The sequence below is a fragment of the Salmo salar genome, chromosome ssa11 (assembly GCF_905237065.1).
Source record: "Salmo salar chromosome ssa11, Ssal_v3.1, whole genome shotgun sequence".
NCBI lineage: Eukaryota > Metazoa > Chordata > Actinopteri > Salmoniformes > Salmonidae > Salmo > Salmo salar.
The window spans coordinates 40,190,715-40,212,650 of NC_059452.1; the positions used below are offsets into that span (position 1 = coordinate 40,190,715).

The 21,936-nt window shown below is 45.6% G+C and overlaps 1 protein-coding gene across 1 annotated transcript in view; it reads right to left on the bottom strand.

Moving 5' to 3' along the window:
* The window catches only part of LOC106562791 (A disintegrin and metalloproteinase with thrombospondin motifs 7), a 156,312-nt gene that overhangs the window by 4,500 nt on the left and 129,876 nt on the right, over positions 1-21,936 (bottom strand).

Here is a 21,936-nt window from a genome sequence, read left to right on the forward strand (position 1 = left end):
GAGAGAGCGCAACGAGCGCGAGAGGCAGCCCCAATATTTTTTTTGGGGGGGGCACACGGGACAGTCGGTGGAGCTGAGGTCGGAACCAGAGCCAGTCGGGATGACATTGGAGGTGAGCGAGGGCTATGAGACAGAGACTGTGACGGGGTTAATGGGAAAATTAGGAGAGAGAGAGATGAGAGAGCTGCTAGTGTGGTGCATAAAGTACGGCATTCGCCCTAATGAGCGTGTCGTGGGTATGATGTCACCTGAGGCAGCTCTCCATACTCGTCCTGAGGTGCGTGCTGGTTGTCTGGTAAAGACTGTGCCTGCGCCCAGAAACAGGCCTCCTCCATGTCTTCCCAGCCCTGCACATCCTGTACCTACGCCCAGAACCAAGCCTCCTGCATGTCTTCCTATCCTGGTCAAGCCCGTGCCTCCTCCACGGACCAGTACTCCAGTGGGTCTCTCTATCCTGGTCAAGCCCGTGTCTCCTCCACGGACCGGTCCTCCAGTGGGTCTCTCCACCCTGGTCTCTCCTGTGCCACCTCCTCAAGCCAGGCCTCCGTTATGTCTCCCCAGCCTGGTGAATCCTGAGTCGGAGCTGCCCGCCAGTCAACAGTCGTCGGAGCTGCCCGCCAGTCAACAGTCGTCGGAGCTGCCCGCCAGTCAACAGTCGTCGGAGCTGCCCGCCAGTCAACAGTCGTCGGAGCTGCCCGCCAGTCAACAGTCGTCGGAGCTGCCCGCCAGTCAACAGTCGTCAGAGCTGCCCGCCAGTCAACAGTCGTCAGAGCTGCCCGCCAGTCAACAGTCGTCAGAGCTGCCCGCCAGTCAACAGTCGTCAGAGGTCAGACTGCCCTGAACTGCCGGAGTGGCCGGACTGCCCTGTTCTGCCGGAGTGGCCGGACTGCCCTGTTCTGCCGGAGTGGCCGGACTGCCCTGTTCTGCCGGAGTGGCCGGACTGCCCTGTTCTGCCGGAGTGGCCGGACTGCCCTGTTCTGCCGGAGTGGCCGGACTGCCCTGTTCTGCCGGAGTGGCCGGACTGCCCTGTTCTGCCGGAGTGGCCGGACTGCCCTGTTCTGCCGGAGTGGCCGGACTGCCCTGTTCTGCCGGAGTGGCCGGACTGCCCTGTTCTGCCGGAGTGGCCGGACTGCCCGGTTCTGCCAGAGGTGCCCGCCTGCCCTGATCTGCCAGGGTGCCCGGCCTGTCAGGATCAGCCCGAGTGGTCCTCCTGCCCTCCGGTCCAGCCCGAGTGGTCCTCCTGCCCTCCGGTCCAGCCCGAGTGGTCCTCCTGCCCTCCGGTCCAGCCCGAGTGGTCCTCCTGCCCTCCGGTCCAGCCCGAGTGGTCCTCCTGCCCTCCGGTCCAGCCCGAGTGGTCCTCCTGCCCCCCGGCCCAGCCCGAGTGGTCCTCCTGCCCCCCGGCCCAGCCCGAGTGGTCCTCCTGCCCCCCGGCCCAGCCCGAGTGGTCCTCCTGCCCCCCGGCCCAGCCCGAGTGGTCCTCCTGCCCCCCGGCCCAGCCCGAGTGGTCCGCATGCCCCCCGGCCCAGCCCGAGTGGCCCGCATGCCCCCCGGCCCAGCCCGAGTGGCCCGCATGCCCCCGGCCCAGCCCGAGTGGCCCGCATGCCTTCCGGCCCAGCCCGAGTGGCCCGCATGCCTTCCGGCCCAGCCCGAGTGGCCCGCATGCCTTCCGGCCCAGCCCGAGTGGCCCGCATGCCTTCCGGCCCAGCCCGAGTGGCCCGCATGCCTTCCGGCCCAGCCCGAGTGGCCCGCATGCCTTCCGACCCAGCCCGAGTGGCCAGTCTGCCCGGCGCAGCGATCGGCGCCAACAGAGTGGGTGACGCCGAAGGTGGAGCGAGGTCCACGTCCTGCACCTGAGCCACCTCCAGGATAGGTGGGTTGGGGAGGGAGGGTGTAGCACAGTGCCGTCGGTGACGGCAGCCACCCTCCCTTCCCTCCCTTATTGTTTAGGTGTTCCTTTTTGTTGGGGATTTTTTTTGTGTTTTCCTTTTTGTAGGTGCATCCCGGGGTCTGCACCTTGAGGGGGGGGGTACTGTCACGTCCTGACCAGTAGAGGGTGTAGTTGGGTCAGGACGTGGCAGAAGGGAGTAATTGTTTTATTGTTTCATTTAATTTTGGCCGTGTGACTTCCAATCAAGCACAGCTGTAGAGGGTTGTGGTTGATTGGGAGTCACACATAAGTTGCCTACGTTTCCGTTGTGGGGTGTGGGTAATTGTGCTTGTCACTGTTGTTGCACCTGACAGGACTGTGTTGGCTGTCAGTTTTGTTGTTTTGTTAATTGCATAGTGTTCGTAACATTAAAAATGACGAACCCTAACTCCGCCGCATTTTGGTCCACTTCTTCCGTAGACAGCCGTTACAGCATTTTACAAGGTGATGAGGAATTTTCCTAATCAAATCAAATGTATTTATATAGACCTTCTTAGATCAGCTGATATAATCTTTCATCACTAATGGTCACAGACCTCATTTGAGGAGTTAACCAGTCATCCAAGGTCACTTAAACAAGGTACAGCTAGTATGAGATGCTAACAATGCCAAATCACTATCATCTGTATCATGATGTAATTAAGACAAATCCTATGCTAAAATATACATGTAAAGCATATAGGGGCCTGATCTGAGTCAGAGAGAAAGGGGAAATTAAAGTCTGCTGAGGCCTCAGGGCTGACATGTACCAGATCTTAGTGATAGTAGTGAGTGTTGCTGACGTTGTCCATTTTGTCCTAGCAATACAGATCCTTTCAACAAAAACACACAAATGAAAGACACTTATGAGACATTAAAAGTGATGAAGAACAATATAGTTATGCGGTATACGTCCCCATTCATCTGTGCTTTGGAAGGGAGATAGAGATCAACCCTGTATGATTTTAACTTAGTAGAGTATATCTTTAGATCAAATCATACCTCGCTGTCAATGGGAAATTTAGACAAATACTGTATAATTAAAACATTTCAAATAATTCCCCTGAGAAATCCCAGATTAAAAAAAGATAATGTGGGGTTTAATAACCAAATAATATCCCCATTGGGTGCAAAATGACTGTAGCTAACCTCCTGTAATGGATGAAAACGTTTTCAGCGCCTGCAGATGTATTGTGGGAATAATAGATTGAAGCCACGGTTGCCGAAGGAAAATGAGGGCAGAAGTTCTTTGGAATATTTATCCTCTCACAGCACCATTAAAAGCACATCAGTGAATATGAAATGGAAAAAGGAATAAGTTATTCAATTAATAAAACATTGCCAGAGGTATATTGAAAACTATATTGAAAACTAACTAACAGAAATAAAAACAATAATGAGCTACACTCTGCTCTCAAGCGGTCTTTTCCAGTCTACAGTAAGATTTATCTTTTATCTTACATTTTTTTCAACTGATAATGCAAGGCCAGATCTTAGTGATTAGAATCACAATGAAAAGAAATGAAGGCAGTTGTTGGGATTAGTTACTTGAAATAGCAATATATTACATATTACTTACTTTACAATATTACTTTGAATGGAAAGTAAAGCGTTATATTACTAGTGACTCATAAAAATGTATCAGATTACGTAACACTCTACTTTTGTAAAGTTATCCCCAACACTGGTTACAAGGATATGTCCTTAGAGAAATGTAATTGAAAAATGAATAGTCAGCGATGGAGTTAGATGTCTTCTTGAGTGCTACATGAACATTGTGATGAATCTGTAACCAATTTGGTTTAAAGTGCTAACTAAAAACAAGGCCAGCAATGATGGGAAAGTGCAATGGAATTAATCCATCGTAAGCTATATATACAGTTATGAACGCTTTACAGGACCATTCTGTAACAAAGTCAAGTTGAGATGGTCTTGAGCTCTGCTGTACACAAAGAGAGATCTCAGAGGTACTAAATCTCAGCAGTTTTTCAGAGTGTTCACCATAGTCTCTTAAAACCAACCTCTCAGCATCTGAACTAGAAATGACTTCATTGTTCTACTGCCTTAATCATCCCACTGCAGGGGAGTGGAGGGAAGGATATAACTGAAGCCTTCCTCTCCTGTTCTCTGCCTCATTCTCCTAAACCTCAAGTGGTGCTCTGGGGGCAGGACTACCTGAGAACCAGGAGCTGAGAGGAAGGTGAGTCTCTGTAAGCTAGCGTAGCAACAGAGGAAGGTGAGTCTGGATGAGTTAGCGTAGCAACAGAGGAAGGTGAGTCTGAATGAGTTAGCGTAGCAACAGAGGAAGGTGAGTCCGGGTGAGTTAGCGTAGGGACTGAGTGGAAGGTGAGTCTGGATGAGCTAGCGTAGCAACAGAGGAAGGCGAGTTTGGATGAGCTAGCGTAGCAACAGAGGAAGGTGAGTCTGGATGAGCTAGCGTAGCAACAGAGGAAGGTGAGTCTGGATGAGCTAGCGTAGCAACAGAGGAAGGTGAGTCTGGATGAGCTAGCGTAGCAACAGAGGAAGGTGAGTCTGGATGAGCTAGCGTAGCAACAGAGGAAGGTGAGTCTGGATGAGCTAGCGTAGCAACAGAGGAAGGTGAGTCTGGATAAGCTAGCGTAGGGACTGAGTGGAAGGTGAGTCTGGATGAGCTAGCGTAGCAACAGAGGAAGGTGAGTCTGGATGAGCTAGCATAGCAACAGAGGAAGGTGAGTTTGGATGAGTTAGAGTAGAGACTGGAGGAAGGTGAGTCTGGATGAGTTAGAGTAGAGACTGGAGGAAGGTGAGTCTGGATGAGCTAGCGTAGCGACAGAGGAAGGTGAGTTTGGATGAGTTAGAGTAGTGACTGGGAGGAAGGTGAGTCTGGATGAGCTAGCGTAGCAACAGAGGAAGGTGAGTCTGGATGAGTTAGAGTAGAGACTGGAGGAAGGTGAGTCTGGATGAGCTAGCGTAGCAACAGAGCAAGGTGAGTCTGGATGAGCTAGCGTAGCAACAGAGGAAGGTGAGTCTGGATGAGCTAGCGTAGCAACAGAGGAAGGTGAGTTTGGATGAGTTAGAGTAGAGACTGGAGGAAGGTGAGTCTGGATGAGCTAGCGTAGCAACAGAGGAAGGTGAGTTTGGATGAGTTAGAGTAGAGACTGGAGGAAGGTGAGTTCAGATGAGTTAGAGTAGCGACTGGAGGAAGGTGAGTTCAGATGAGTTAGAGTAGAGACTGGAGGAAGGTGAGTTCAGATGAGTTAGAGTAGCGACTGGAGGAAGGTGAGTTCAGATGAGTTAGAGTAGAGACTGGAGGAAGGTGAGTTCAGATGAGTTAGCGTAGCAACAGAGGAAGGTGAGTCTGGATGAGCTAGCGTAGCAACAGAGGAAGGTGAGTTTGGATGAGTTAGAGTAGAGACTGGAGGAAGGTGAGTTCAGATGAGTTAGAGTAGAGACTGGAGGAAGGGGAGTCTGGATGAGCTAGCGTAGCAACAGAGGAAGGTGAGTTTGGATGAGTTAGAGTAGAGACTGGAGGAAGGTGAGTCTGGATGAACTAGCGTAGCAACAGAGGAAGGTGAGTCTGGATGAGTTAGAGTAGAGACTGGAGGAAGGTGAGTCTGGATGAGCTAGCGTAGCAACAGAGGAAGGTGAGTCTGGATGAGTTAGAGTAGCAACTGGGAGGAAGGTGAGTCTGAGTGAGTTAGCGTAGCGACAGTGGAAGGTGAGTTTGGATGAGTTGCTGAGGTGTTGAGTTGCAGGTGCTGAGTAAAAACAAGACATAATCCTGTGAATAAAAGCAGACAGGATACGCACATACACTAACAGTCACCGAAAAGCAAAGCTTTATTTTTAACCACGACTCACCTTTGTCAGCAGCGATTTTGTGGAGGTATCCTGTCTACAGTGTGCTTTAAGTGTGCACAAAGCTTCCTTCTCCAGTCAAATTCTAATATTGCTGTAATGCTAGGTAGCGAGACCCCCCAGAGAGCTGGGTTGTTATCACAGTAAACCCAGGAAAAGCAATAGAGATTGAAATAAATATGCTTTTCTTGGCACAGACCATTTGCTGAAACTATTCTAGGAACTGGAATCATTTGTAATGCTGAAATTCCAACATCCTGAGTTGACTCCTTGCTTAAATTATAGAGTCCAGGGTAATATTTTGTACATTTCACAAAATATCTCACAACAAGCAAATCTCATTGCAGACTAATTAGCTAGAGGAGCCATGTTTTTTTCCTCACTGGTGAGTACGTTTCAAGTTTGGAAATCTTACCCACCAGAGCCCAACAGCAAGAACATTCAGAACAAAATATACAAAACATATACAAACAATAACCAGCAATGAAGTGGTGGTATAGGAACATATCCGTGTCTCATGAATCTGAACCATGGTAGACGAGCCATCTTAAATGGGGAATTCTAGGTCAAGGTCAAGATAGTAGTCAAGGAGGAGATAGTGGCTCTAGTAGTATATTCTGTTCCCATATGGTTTCCTCAGCCAGCTCCACAATACACAGTGATAGGAAGAAAGAAAGCGCAGTATATTGTGAAGCGAGGTCGACTGAAGCATGTGGGACAGGATATGCCGGCTGCAGGCTTTCTATCTATCCCCTCTGACACACATCCAAGACATACAATATACTTTATTCCATTTTAAAATGGATCACAAAAACATACAAAGAGCATCTTGCTCAAATACAACAGTCTACAGCCAATCTTGAGCTAATAAACAGCGAGATGAACTCCGGTTGTTCAGACTTGTACAAGTTAGGAACAAGTACATTATTGTGTCAAATGTTCCAACACAACTCTTCCACACACAGTAATCCTCCTACTGTACTTCATCATTGGACAGACATGGGCGCACGGAAAGTACTTAACAATCCGCCTCAGTGTTTTTCGCCCCTAATGTACCTGGGGGCTGGAAGACAAGCCATGGCTTGAGAGCATTCAGTCAAGTCCACTACACTTCTGTCTTAACAACCAGCTCCACCACAGAGGGTTCAGTCAAGTCCACTACACTTCTGTCTTAACAACCAGCTCCACCACAGAGGGTTCAGTCAAGTCCACTACACTTCTGTCTTAACAACCAGCTCCACCACAGAGGGTTCAGTCAAGTCCACTACACTTCTGTCTTAACCAGCTCCACCACAGAGGGTTCAGTCAAGTCCACTACACTTCTGTCTTAACCACCAGCTCCACCACAGAGGGTTCAGTCAAGTCCACTACCCTCCTGTCTTAACCACCAGCTCCACCACAGAGGGTTCAGTCAAGTCCACTACCCTCCTGTCTTAACCACCAGCTCCACCACAGAGGGTTCAGTCAAGTCCACTACCCTCCTGTCTTAACCACCAGCTCCACCACAGAGGGTTCAGTCAAGTCCACTACCCTCCTGTCTTAACCACCAGCTCCACCACAGAGGGTTCAGTCAAGTCCACTACCCTCCTGTCTTAACCAGCTCCACCACAGAGGGTTCAGTCAAGTCCACTACCCTCCTGTCTTAACCAGCTCCACCACAGAGGGTTCAGTCAAGTCCACTACCCTCCTGTCTTAACAACCAGCTCCACCACAGAGGGTTCAGTCAAGTCCACTACCCTCCTGTCTTAACCACCAGCTCCACCACAGAGGGTTCAGTCAAGTCCACTACCCTCCTGTCTTAACCACCAGCTCCACCACAGAGGGTTCAGTCAAGTCCACTACCCTCCTGTCTTAACAACCAGCTCCACCACAGAGGGTTCAGTCAAGTCCACTACCCTCCTGTCTTAACCACCAGCTCCACCACAGAGAAACCAATTTATCTCACAGTCCTCAGAAGCTTCTGTCAGTGCAACATCATTTCCCTATGCTGCCCCAGATCACAGAGTGCCCTAACATCACAGGGGTCAGAGGTCACAGCTGAAATGCTATCCCACACTGTTTCCTGTACCCCTCCCCCCCACCACCTCCCCTTCTTATGGTATGATCTACTCCCCCACTAACCGTCCAACCCCTCCCACATGGAACAACATGACAGTACACAGAGAGAGGGGGGAGAGAGGCACATCCTGTAGGCCTGCTTTATGTGGACTTCCTCTGGCTTTCCACTCTCAAACTGTACTGGAAGCAGCAGTATCCATGGACTATTATAGCACCGGGGGGAAATTTGAAGCAACTGGAGCCTCTTGTTCACGGACCTCGTACTCTCGTCCCACGCCACTGTACTGCACTGTTTGGAAAGAGGGTGCATTTCTTTGCATCCTCTTCACAGTGACTGAATATAACCCAGGGTACATTAGACATACTACTGGGGCATGACTCCGGGAGAGATGGGATGACCTCATTCACATTGGAAATGCAGGCCAGTAGACCAGGGAGAGGTTGGACCTGGCAAGAGGATCACAACGCACTGGTTTAAAGCTACATCAACAACAACTATGATGAAAAATACTCAACAACCTGCTTTTCCTGACTAAAACTATGACGATAACGAGACGAGACGCCCTGGAAAAAAAACAATAACTATTACAAATACATTTTAGTAGATGAAAATGTAACGAGACGAGAATTCCACATGAAACTAATGGACATTTAATTTGATATGAAATGTGCACATGATGGAAGTTACAGGAAGCCTAAATATTCATTATTTAATAGAAACAAACACACTGACTATGGTGACTAAAATGTCTGACTAAAGCTAGACTAAAACTAATAACTAAAACTAAGGAAGGATGAAATGAGTAAAATGTGATTAAAAAGGTATTTTAAGACTAAAACTAAGACTAAATCTAAAATAACTACCAAAATGAACAAGGACCATTACAAAAGGTTCAACCATGGCATACTGCATATAGTCTATGTAGAGGAACAGTGATATATGAATGACCACCTTCCAAACAACCCAATGACATATCAGACAAAGCATATTTAGGCAATAAATGTTTTGTCATATCCGTGGTATACGGTCTGATATACCACAGCTGTTAGCCAATCAGCATTCAGGACTAGAACCACCAAGTTTATAAGTACCTTTTTCCCTACCAAGTAACAACCAGAGTTGTGATCTATCAATTCCAACTTTAAATCTCAAACTTTCTACCAAACCGGTCTGTGTGTGCTCAGGGGAAAAGCACTTTGGAGAGGGAGCTGTGGGGTTTGGAACTACTAGCCGGCCTGTCGGTCTGTCTGGATTAATGAGTCTCTTTTTTATTTAACCAGGCAAGTCAGTTAAGAACAAATTCTTATTTACAATGACAGCCTACCGGGGAACAGTGGGTTTCAGGGGCAGAACAACCTTGTCAGCTCGGGGATTCGATCCAGCAACCTTTCGGTTACTGTCCCAATGCTCTAACCACTAGGCTGCCTGCCGCCCCATGCACACATCCAATAGTCCGGTGCTGGACAGAAACAGAAAGGCACAGAGATGAGGAATTGAGGAGTGTACAAACAGAGTTAACAATTAAATAGTACAAAGCATAATAGAGGGAAGCCTGAAGCATAAGGGAGGGAAGCCAGAAGCATAATGGAGGGAAGCCTAAAGCATTAGGGAGGGAAGCCTGAAGCATTAGGGAGGGAAGCCTGAAGCATTAGGGAGGGAAGCCTGAAGCATTAGGGAGGGAAGCCTGAAGCATTAGGGAGGGAAGCCTGAAGCATTAGGGAGGGAAGCCTGAAGCATAATGGAGGGAAGCCTGAAGCATAATGGAGGGAAGCCTGAAGCATAATGGAGGGAAGCCTGAATCATAATGAGGGAAGCCTGAAGCATGAGGGAAGCCTGAAGCATAATGGAGGGAAGCCTGAAGCATAATGAGGGAAGCCTGAAGCATAATGAGGGAAGCCTGAAGCATTAGGAAGAGAAGCCTGAAGCATAAAGCATAATGAGGAAAGCCTGAAGCATAATGAGGGAAGCCTGAAGCATTAGGAAGAGAAGCCTGAAGCATTAGGAAGGGAAGCCTGAAGCATAAAGCATAATGAGGAAAGCCTGAAGCATAATGAGGGAAGCCTGAAGCATTAGGAAGAGAAGCCTGAAGCATTAGGAAGGGAAGCCTGAAGCATAAAGCATAATGAGGAAAGCCTGAAGCATAATGAGGGAAGCCTGAAGCATTAGGAATGGAAGCCTGAAGCATAAAGCATAATGAGGAAAGCCTGAAGCATACACTGATTTCCCTGTTGCTGTAGACGAGAAATGTAACTGTTTATCACATGCTGGCTCATGCTTTACCTCTCTCTTCTTCACTATGTAGCACACACACACACACTTCCTGTTTGAAGCACGAGAGCGAAGTTTGACGGAAATGGCCTTTTAAATTGTATTTTATTTTGTTTTATTCTTAGCCCCTTATTGACTAGTCCTTCTGTCTGCTTATATGATTCACATGGTAGAGAGGGGGCAACATCAGAATGAATGACTTTCCACCAGAGAAGCTCCATTAATGTCCCCTACCACGTGTATCAGACAGGTGGACACGTGTGATAACACAGACCTGCTCAGTGCCAATCCAACCTGGTTTATACATGTTTTTCTATAAGCTTTTGTCTGTCTTATTAGCTTTTTCTCCTGGGTGTTCCAGGCAGAGAAACCACATGAATTCTCTATTATGAACTATTTCATCCAAGGTCCAGTAATAGAATGTGAAGAAGGCTTTGTGTGGACTGGTCCAATTTGAGGGAAGAAGCACTGATGGGGTCTTTCATCTGGCTCTATACAGGGCTAATGGAAGAACAAGGCACAGTGTATTCACTGCACCAGCAGCACTACCGTAGAAGACACCTGATGTTCACTCAAACCGTTATTGAGTCAGTGAGAGGCCATGTTGTGTGCATATGAACATACTGCCCTACTTTTATTCATGGTGTGGAGCACTTCAGTGGAGGACAGAGCTTTTACACGTTACATAAAACGGTCACCACACCAGTATTCTTTAGTATTCTTCAAATCAGGTTGCTATTGTTATTAGATGTGTTGTAGTGCTGCTTGTGTAGCATGAACAAACCATAATGAGATTCATGCGCCCACCAGGACCCCGCAGTCCGTCAGTACCAGTACCCCCCGGTCCATCAGTACCAGTACCTCCCAGTTAGTCATTGCCAGGACCCCCCAGTCCGTCAGTACCAGTATCTCCCAGTCAGTCAGTACCAGTACCCCCCAGTCCGTCAGTACCCCCCAGTCCATCAGTACCAGGACCCCCCAGTTAGTCAGTACCAGTAACACCCATTCAGTCAGTACCAGTACCCTCCAGACCGTCAGTACCAGTATCCCCCAGTCAGTCAGTAACAGTATCCCCAGTCAGTCAGTACCAGGACCCCCCAGTTAGTCAGTACCAGTATCCCCCAGTTAGTCAGTACCAGTATCCCCCAGTCAGTCAGTAACAGTATCCCCAGTCAGTCAGTATCAGGACCCCCCCAGTTAGTCAGTACCAGTATCCCCCAGTCACTCAGTACCAGTATCCCCCAGTCAGTCAGTAACAGTATCCCCAGTCAGTCAGTACCAGGACCCCCCCAGTTAGTCAGTACCAGTATCCCCCAGTCAGTCAGTACCAGTATACCCCAGTCAGTCAGTCAGTACCAGGACCCCCTAGTCCGTCAGTACCAGTATCCCCCAGTCAGTCAGTACCAGTATTCCCCCAGTCAGTCAGTACCAGGACCCCCAGTCCGTCAGTACCAGGATCCCCAGTCCGTCAGTACCAGGGCCCCCAGTCAGTCAGTACCAGGACCCCCCCAGTCAGTCAGTACCAGGACTCCCCCAGTTAGTCAGTACCAGTATCCCCAGTCAGTCAGTACCAGGACCCCCCCAGTTAGTCAGTACCAGTATCCCCCAGTCAGTCAGTACCAGTATACCCCAGTCAGTCAGTCATTACCAGGACCCCCCAGTCCGTCAGTACCAGGATCCCCAGTCCGTCAGTACCAGGGCCCCCAGTCAGTCAGTACCAGGACCCCCCCAGTCAATCAGTACCAGGACCCCCCAGTCAGTCAGTACCAGGACCCCCCAGTCAGTCAGTACCAGGACCCCCCCAGTCAATCAGTACCAGGACCCCCCAGTCAGTCAGTATCAGTACCCCCCAGTCCGCCAGTACCAGTTCTCCCAGTCCGTCAGTACCAGGACCCCCCAGTCCGTCAGTACCAGGACCCCCCAGTCAGTCAGTACCAGTACCCCCCAGTCAGTCAGTACCAGTACCCCCAGTCCGTCAGTACCAGTACCCCCAGTCCGTCAGTACCAGTACCTCCAGTCCGTCAGTACCAGTACCTCCCAGTCCGTCAGTACCAGTACCCCCAGTCCGTCTGAAGAATGGCATGCCAGGCAGTGACATCGACATAGTTTGGGAATTGTATGTTTCTGATTCTGACCCTGGACTGGTTCTCTCCCATAAGGCCTTGATGGCGTGACACACCTGAGACTTTGTAAAGCCCAGGTACACACACTTCCCTCTGGGGGGATAGCCATGACACTCACATGCATGAACACACAGAGACACACACTCGCATGCATGAACTCACAGAGACACACACTCGCATGAATGAACACATAGACACACACATGCATGAACACACATGAATGAACGTATGCACGCATGCTAGAGGTCTTCACGGGTCCAGTCCCTGGTTCAAATCCAAGCTGTATCACATCCGGATGTGATTGGGAGTCCCATAGGGCGGCGCACAATTGGCCCAGCATCGTCCGGGGTAGGCCATCATTGTAAATAAGAATTTGCTCTTAACTGACTTGCCTAGTTAAATAAATAACTTTTTACACACACAGAATCTCTATGACTGTAGCCTATTGCCGCTTTGATGACTTTGTATGAAATGTACCTACACTTGTACATACGCTTGGAGTCACTAAAACCTGTTTTTCAACCACTCCACAAATTTCTTGTTAACAAACTATAGTTTTGGCAAGTCGGTTAGGACATCTACTTTGTGCATGACACAAGTCATTTTTCCAACAATTGTTTACAGACAGATTATTTCACTTATAATTCACTGTATCACAATTCCAGTGGGTCAGAAGCTTACATACACTAAGTTGACTGTGACTTTAAACAGCTTGGAAAATTCCTGAAAATTATGTCATGGCTTTAGAAGCTTCTGATAGGCTAATTGACCCCATTTGAGTCAATTGGAGGTGTACCTGTGGATGTATTCCAAGGCCTACCTTCAAACCCAGTGCCTCTTTGCTTGACATCATAGGAAAATCAAAAGAAATCAGCCAAGACCTCAGAAAACAAATTGTAGACCTCCACAAGTTTGGTTCATCCCTGGGAGCAATTTCCAAACACCTGAAGGTACCATATTCGTCTGTACAAACAATAGTATGCAAGTATAAACACCATGGGACCACGCAGCCGCCATACCTTTCAGGAAGGAGACGCGTTCTGTCTCCTAGAGATGAACGTACTTTGGTGCGAAAAGTGCAAATCAATCCCAGAACAACAGCAAAGGACCTTGTGAAGATGCTGGAGGAAACAGGTATAAAAGTATCTATATCCACAGTAAACAAGTCCTATATCGACATAATGGGGCGGCAGGTAGCCTAGTGGTTATAACATTGGACTAGTAACCGAAAGGTTGCAAGATTAAATCTCTGAGCTGACAAGGTAAAAATCTGTCGTTCTACCCCTGAACAAGGCAGTTAACCCACTGTTCCTAGGCTGCCATTGAAAATAAGAATTTGTTCTTAACTGACTTGCCTAGTTAAATAAAGGTAATAAATAAATAAAAAATGACTTGAAAGGCCACTCAGCAAGGAAGAAGCCACTGCTCCAAAATCGTCATAAAAAAAGCCAGACTACTGTTTGGCCATAATGACAGTCGTTATGTTTGGAGGAAAAAGGGTAGGCTTGCAAGCCGAAGAACACCATCCCAACCGTGAAGCATGGGGGTGGCAGCATCACATTGTGGGGGTGCTTTGCTGCAGGAGGGACTGGTGCAGGAGGGACCTCACAAAATAGGTGGCATCATGAGGTAGGAAAATCATGTGGATATATTGAAGCAACATCCCAAGACATCAGTCAGGAAGTTAAAGCTTGGTCGCAAATGGGTCTTCGAAATGGACAATGACCCCAAGCATACTTCCAAAGTTGTGGCAAAATGGCTTAAGGACAACAAAGTCAAGGTATTGGAGTGGCCATCACAAAGCTATGACCTCAATCCTATAGAAAATTTGTGGGCAGAACTGAAAAAGTGTGTGCGAGAAAGGAGGCCTACAAATCCTGACTCGGTTACACCAGCTCTGTCAGGAGGAATGGGCCAAAATTCACCCAACTTATTGTGGGAGCTTGTGGAAGGCTACCCGAAAAGTTTGACCCAAGTTAAACAATTTAAAGGCAATGCTACCAAATACTAATTGAGTGTATGTAAAGTTCTGATTGGGAATGTGATGAAAGAAATAAAAGCTGAAATAAATCATTCTCTCTACTATTATTCTGACATTTCACATTCTTAAAATAAAGTGGTGATCCTAACTGACCTAAAACAGGGAATTTTTACTCTGATTAAATGTCAGGAATTGTGAAAAGCTGAGTTTAAATGTATTTGGCTAAGGTGTATGTAAACTTCCAACTTCAACTGAAACTCTTTGTGTTGAGGTTTGTTTAGTGTTTTCCAATTTTCACAGAAGTGGTTAGAATCTATGGATTCTTCAATTACATTGAGCTGATTTCTGATGTGCTGTTCCTTTTTTTTCTGTTTGAAATGTTTAGATTTGATAGGGAAGCTAAGAGGTCAAATATATGGTTCAGGTTTTCTACTACCAAGTTTACAACTTCACTATTACAGTGAAACATTTTGTCCAGGAAGTTGTCAAAAAGGGATTGAATTTGTTGCTGCCTAATAGTTTTTTGGTAGGTTTCCAATCTACTTTCCTTCCATCTATAGCATTTCTTAATATTATTTAGTTCCTTTGGCTTTGATGCCTCATGATTGAGTATTGCTCTGTTCAAGTAGACTGTAATTTTGCTGTGATGTGATAAGGGTGTCAGTGGACTGACTGAATGCTGAGAGGCTCTGGGTTGAGGTCAGTGATAAAGTAGTCTACAGGAGTCCCCTCGAAGCCTACCATTGACTATGTACATACCCAGCGAGTGACAGAGCTGCAGGAGTTGTGACCTGTTTTTGTTGGTTATGTTGTCGTAGTTGTGCCTAGGATGGCATATGGGGGAGGGAATGCTGTTACCTCCAGGTATGTGTTTGTCCCCCTGTGTGCTGAGGATGTCAGGTTCTTATCCAGTTCTGTCATTTAGGTCGCTACAGACTAGTACATGTCCCTGGGCCTGGAAATGATTGATTTCCCCCTCCAGGATGGAGATGCTGTCTTCATTAAAGTATGGGGATTCTAGTGGGGTGATATAGGTAGCACACAGGAGGACATTTTTCTCTGCTGAGATAATTTCCACCCAAATGTAAAATGTTCCTGTTTTGATTAATTTCATAGAGTGAGTTAGGTCCTCTTGCTCTCTCTCGCTCTCTCTCTAATAATGCAGAGGATTTCCCCAAGGTTGCTGTTGACGCATATCCCCCAGTAGTTCTTGGGGTCAAATTTATCTCCACTTTTGTGGATTGGGGTGATCAGTCCTTGGTCCCAAATATTGGGAAAGATTCCACAGCTGAGGATGATGTTAAAGTATAGCCAATTGGAATTTGTGGTCTGTACATTTTATAATTTCATTTAGGATATTATCAACCCCACAGGCCTTTTTGGGTTGGAGGGTTTTTATTTTGTCCTGTAGTTCATTCAATGTAATTGGAGAATCCAGTGGGTTCTGGTAGTCTTTAATAGTTGATAGTTCATTTGTATTTTATAATGTATATGTTTTTGCTGTTTGCTCTCAAGTCAGTTAAAATTACACATACCCGAGGCAATCATATCAGATCCAACCCAGACCCGTGACATTATTTAGAATTCTGGATCTGCCTGGGTCCCGGATCATGTCTTCGGGTACAGGTGACCTCTAACGCGCACACACACACTGTACACCCTCACCCCACTGGAAAAACTGAACTGCTGCAGTAAAAAACGTGAACCATAAAACACTATATTAAAGTATTCAGCACAACATAACAATGTGGTTTTGAATTGTTAGCTACAAAGTTTATGCTGCAAGCTTAATAAACAGTGATTTACAACCGCCCTCAACCAGTGTTATTTCCATGATGTCATCTGGACAAGGACAAGTCATATCAAGGTCAAATCCTCCAGGAGATGGACCACACAGAGACTTTAAAAATACAAAATGGCCACCATTCTCAACACGCATTATGACATGCCTCGGTGATTGGAAGAAACACCTCTCTGGGTAGTTGTGAATGTCAGCAGTTAAGACAGGATCCGCGCCACATCACCTCTGTCTCACATCTACCCCTCTCTGAGACGGGATTACAGAGATTATGCTTTCATGCCACAGATCATTATTTGGGGATAGAAGCATTTGAAATGCCACAGCAATATTGCGACAGGAAAACTTCTCCAGTCAACATCCTAAAGTCAGACAAACAGAAATAATAAAATATCTGCAAACACAAAAATAGAAGCTTTGTACTAGCCAACCAATTGTCTTCACAGGGCATGTGAGTACCAACCTCACAGACAGCACAAATGAGCAAAAAAAACTTAGCCTTAAGTGTTTTTTGAAAGGAAAACTTTTGCATGCCAAAATCTTATTGAAAAAAATCTGCAAAAGCAGGCCTTGTTGATTGATCACTAAAATAGAATTGTGCTGCAAGAGAGATGTGGACTGCTCAACGGAGCATACAAGTCCAAATACCACAGACACCGCAAATGAGCTAAAATAACGTCTCCGAATAATGTTACATTTATGTCAGAGTAATGGTTTTTTCTGGGTTGATAACAGAGTTACGCAAGGTCCCTATGTCACAATCAGCTGTGCGAGTCCTCAGCCAAAGAATAATGAGACATTCTTATGCAATTCAACTAACACACAGTGGGCCATTATCAACACCCATATAAATGGAATTACATGCACAGCCAAGAGCCAAGAGTTGTTGTGGACTTGGCCATGAGTCAGAACCTTCCTCTGTTTCAACAGAACTGGAGCTCCAGGCCCAAACCCATGTGGATCATGGACTTCAAGGCTTCCATTAAAGACAGAGGCATGACAGCCATCATGATAATTTCCCTTATTCACTCTCTGCTTTCACTTTTCAAACGCCAACCATTCCAAAACATTCTTGTGATCAAACATCATCCGCAAAAACAAAAAGGCTTTCATGGTGGCAAACTGTTGTCTGGTACTCCACAGGCTTTGTGAAATAGCAACAGACATTCCACACCGTTAGGGGAATGGTTAGAAGAGAAGTCTCTACAACGCTGATGCTGTTATCTTTCATAGCTTAGCAACCTCTTTCAGAAGCTTCAAATCAAAACATAGCAAGCAGGACGTAGACAACTATACGAAATATAGTGGATTATATAGTGGATTACCATAAGACCTGAACTGTGATGTTAATACAAAACATGTTCAAAATATAAGTCTGCATACTGTACTTCCTATGTAACGGCGTGGACCTGTTCTGAATACGTGTTGAAATCAAATAATTTGCAATAGCGACTAGAGCAACTCATTTTTTGGGGGGAGACTGGTAAACTGCAGTGCGTATTTTTTGCATAGAAGGGTCTGAACAATGTGCTCGACATGTGGGTTCAAATGTGGTTGACTCCTGGACTTCCCAGTCTGCTATATTCTTCCTTTTATATCCCTCCAAGGCAGACGGGAATGGTGCAATGTCTGGTATATTTAACAAGTAACAATGCATGTCTTTAAAAACGTTCCTACAGTAGTAGACAACATAAACCTCCCATTACCTGAGGTTGAACTGTCTATACAGCAGCCTATTCAACAGATGGCTCTGGGATTACACTTCTGTTAGCCTTAGGATACAAACAAGTCAATACCAGCCAAACTCACCAGCTGTAGCAATAAACCACCAGTCTGGTTGATGGATGGGTAAGAAGTCAGTCTGCCTTGCTCTCCTTTTCACTATCTCTCTTTGTGACACTTTATACAGCCAGGGTGTTCACTAAGTAAAAACTGATCATATAGCTTGGTCATTACATTCATACAATATTTTTAATAACCCCACAGCACATGCCCCCCTCACAATTTTTTGTTTTGTTTTGTGAACTAACACTCGCTCTGGATAAGAACATAAGCTAAATGACTAAAATGTAAATGTTTTTAGTTAGAAAATGCTAAGGATAGCGGTTGGTGACAGTGGCTACGTACACAAAACAAATGTGGGTTAATGTCTCTCTTTGTCCAGACTGCTTTTAGGGTAAGGAAACAAATAAGCCATTTTGTAATGAAATATGGATGAACTATCGCTTTAACTTAACACATCTGGTACTTGACCAGTTTTTAAAAGCAACAACTCATTTGTGTGGCAGTGGTTTACAAAATGGCCACCATTAACCACAGTCTTGGCACTGGACCTTCTCTGAGTGGATGGATTCTTCTCTCTCTCCCTACGTTACGAATCAAACTCAAAGGCAAGAGACAAAACCCAGACACTGATCTCGCACTCCTTTTTGTCTTGTGGTTTCTCCTTGATAATAAAATGCAGAAGTGATGACATTCCATATCAAGCAATCAAATCCTTTCAGGATAGGTTAAGGCCTGTGTTATTCCCACTAAGATTTAGTATCAAGGTTCTTCGCTAAATTACTGCACATAAATATTCTGAATCGCTACTGCACTGTCTCGTAAAATCAATTTCAACACGTATCAGTCTTCGAAGAGCCGTAGGGATTATAAACTGTAGTTGCACAGGGATGATGCCTGTAAAATATGTATTCTGGATGAGAAGCCCATCTCAAAAGATTTTCACCTCTACCGTCAATTTCAACAGTGACAGGCATTGGAAGATTGGTTTACACAGAACGGTAAAAGGTTAGACGAGGTAACAACTGTCAATCAGATGCAAGATGTTGTGATATCAAGGTATCATTTCAGGACTGCACCTGACATCAGCGGATAGCTCAGATATGTTTGAATCAAGAAGGGAATTATTATGTATTATTATCCTATTACCCACTGGGCAAACACTGGTTGAATAAACGTTTTCACGTCATTTAAAAAAATCAAATGTGTTGACGTTGAATCAACTTGGGAAAAGACTTGGATTTGTAAAAAGTCATCAATGTAAGAGACCTAAATCCAATAATGTGGTGACATTGTTCGGTTGTTTTCACGTTGAATTCATGGTAGTTGACAACTCAACCAACTGTAAATCAAATCTAGTTGTTGAACTGATTGATGTGTGTGCCCAGTGGGTATCTCCTAAAACAACTTTCCACGAGTGTAAATGTACCTCCTGTGAGCCCCAAACCGGTCTCAGAAAACACCATTTTAACACATAAAAACATGTCCTTAGAAGATAGTGTATGGGGAGATATTTCTGGGAGACCTAAAATGGAAACAGCACCCATCAGTTTAAATCTTGTTTTAGTTAGCTAACACTGCCAAGGCAATTTTCTATGGGTTTTTAAAATGACAGTTCAGTTAGTCCGTTTCAAGGGTGACCAAGGTAATTATGCACCGCAAGACAAAGGTCCCTGTGTGATTGGAGTGAGATGGACGTGACTGGAAGGGTAGAAATAAGGCTAACGTTCATTTAGAAAGTCAAACGAGTCAATGATAATCTCAGTCTTTAAAGTTGTAATATGTGTTACCAAAGGATAGAGGGAGAGATAAGCTGGGCCAATAATGAATGCCACTTTATGTGGAGCTCTAGACCAGCAGTTGTCAACCGGTGTCACGGCACACTGGTGTGCCTTGAGGAACTCTCAGGTGTGCCGCGAAACCTTTCCTAATCTTCATTATTTCTTGGAACACTCACTTCTAAACGTGACCTGTGGAATGTAGGGGGAATTTTGTACTTGGGAGCACCAGAGCCTCTTAGATAATTCATTGAATGGCACATGGATACATCTGTATGGTTGTTTCAAGTCCAGTGCGCTCAGGCTGTGGTTACATTTATTATCATATCTCCTAGCCTGTGAGATCCATTAGCACAGTGATTAGGTTTAGTTGTAGCACAGCCTCTGCCATAGAAACAAACAACAAACAGAACATGGCTTTGGGTCTGTTTGCAGCTTTACAATGCAGAAAAACACTCGTCTGTAGCCCAAACGGTTTAAAACTAAATATATATTTTACCAGATCTAAAAAAATATATTTCTAGCAGGGATTTGCGGGACGCTCTTAAAGGGGTACACACAAATGAATCATGACTAAGGAACTATGAAAATAGTTAAAATAAACCCTATTTAATCTATAAAAAATGTTTGTCACAGAAAATAGATGATTTTCAATATGGATCAGATGAGATGGAGGTCATTACCACAAAATAAATTAATAGGGACATTTTAGGTGTGCCAGAAAATTCAGCGCTTGGAAAATTCAAAAAAGGTTGGGAACCACTGCTCTAGACACATCTGTTGCAGAGGTGGTTCGGTGAACTCTAAATGCGTGATTAGTTAGACTTGTGTTAGCTTTCCAAGCTAATGCAGTCTTGTAGTGTACAAAACTTGGGTCAGCCCTAAAAACTGATTGACTATTAATTAACATTTGGCCATTTTATTTCACTGTATGTTTAAAATCTATATAATTTATTTCACTGTATGTTTAAAATCTATATAATAACATATTTCATGTTGCATTAGCATGATACATACTAAAGGCCAATCTTTAGCACAGTTAGATTCTCTCTTTGCTTTACACACGACAGAGAAGAGCCAGCCACCTTTCTCACAAGGATCAGATTCTCCACTGTGTAATCTTGTTTGCGTGGTGTTTGGTGGGGAGCAGGTGGCACCCTTCAATTAGGGTGCGAGAAAGCCAGTGACCCATGGGAGAGAGGCTGAAGTGGAAGGAGGAACAGGAGGGTCAGAGAACTGTTGAAGTGTCCAATCCCTGCTGGAGGCTGTTTATGGCATTCAGACTGACCCTCCACTAAACCCCAGGGATTCACACATGAACACACACGTTGGCATGAACATGTACACACACAAGTCAACCAAGTTATCACACCTTCCTCTGACTTGGATTCCAGGTACTGTATAAGGTAGTGTAACATGCTTCTTGTGATAGCATGGCTACAGTATGTTACTTGGGGAGGTCTCTCTCTCTCTCTCTAAAATCAATAATTGATATTGTCAGATAAACTGCTACAAGCTGTAAGGACGAGAATAACATAAACAATACAGAAACCACAGTGGCTCGACATTAGAGGTGTATATCACAAAACAGGATCGATAAACGAGTCCTGCGTGGCGCAGTTGGTAGAGCATGGCAATTGCAACTCCAGGGTTGTGGGTTTGATTCCCAAGGGGGACCAGTACTAAAATGTATGGACTAACTTCTGTAAGATGCTCTGGATAAGAGAATCTGCTAAATGACTGAAATGTCAAATGTAGTTAGCCATCCAACTTCTTGACGTTATTGTTGAATCAGTCTTTCTCAACTAACTAGGAAACATTGAGTTTGCTTGTTATATCAGACATGGCTGTTGAGTCAGTCTTTCTCAACTAACTAGGACACATTTAGTTTACTGGCATGCCTCACAAGCTAGCACACAATATTGCATTTCACCACCTTATGAGTTTACAACCAACATTTAACTGCCAAAATAAAGGAAACACTTGAGTAAATGAGGCATACAAAGTATATTGAAAGCAGGTGCTTCCACACAGGTGTGGTTCCTGAGTTAATTAAGAAATTAACATCCCATCATGCTTAGGGTCATGCATAAAAATACCCAGTTGCCCATTATTTTGTCTACCATGGCTAGAAGAAGAGATCTCAGTGACTTTGAAAGAGGGGTCTCAAAGGAACGTGTGTGAGTGTGTGTGTGTGTGTGTGTGTGTGTGTGTGTGTGTGTGTGTGTGTGTGTGTGTGTGTGTGTGTGTGCGTGCGTGCGTGCGTGCGTGCGTGCGTGCGTGTATCTCAGTCACCAGATCTCAACCCAATTGAACACTAATGGGAGATTCTGGACCGGTGCCCGAGACAGTGTTTTCCACCACCATCAACAAAACACCAAATGAATTTATTGTGGAAGAATGG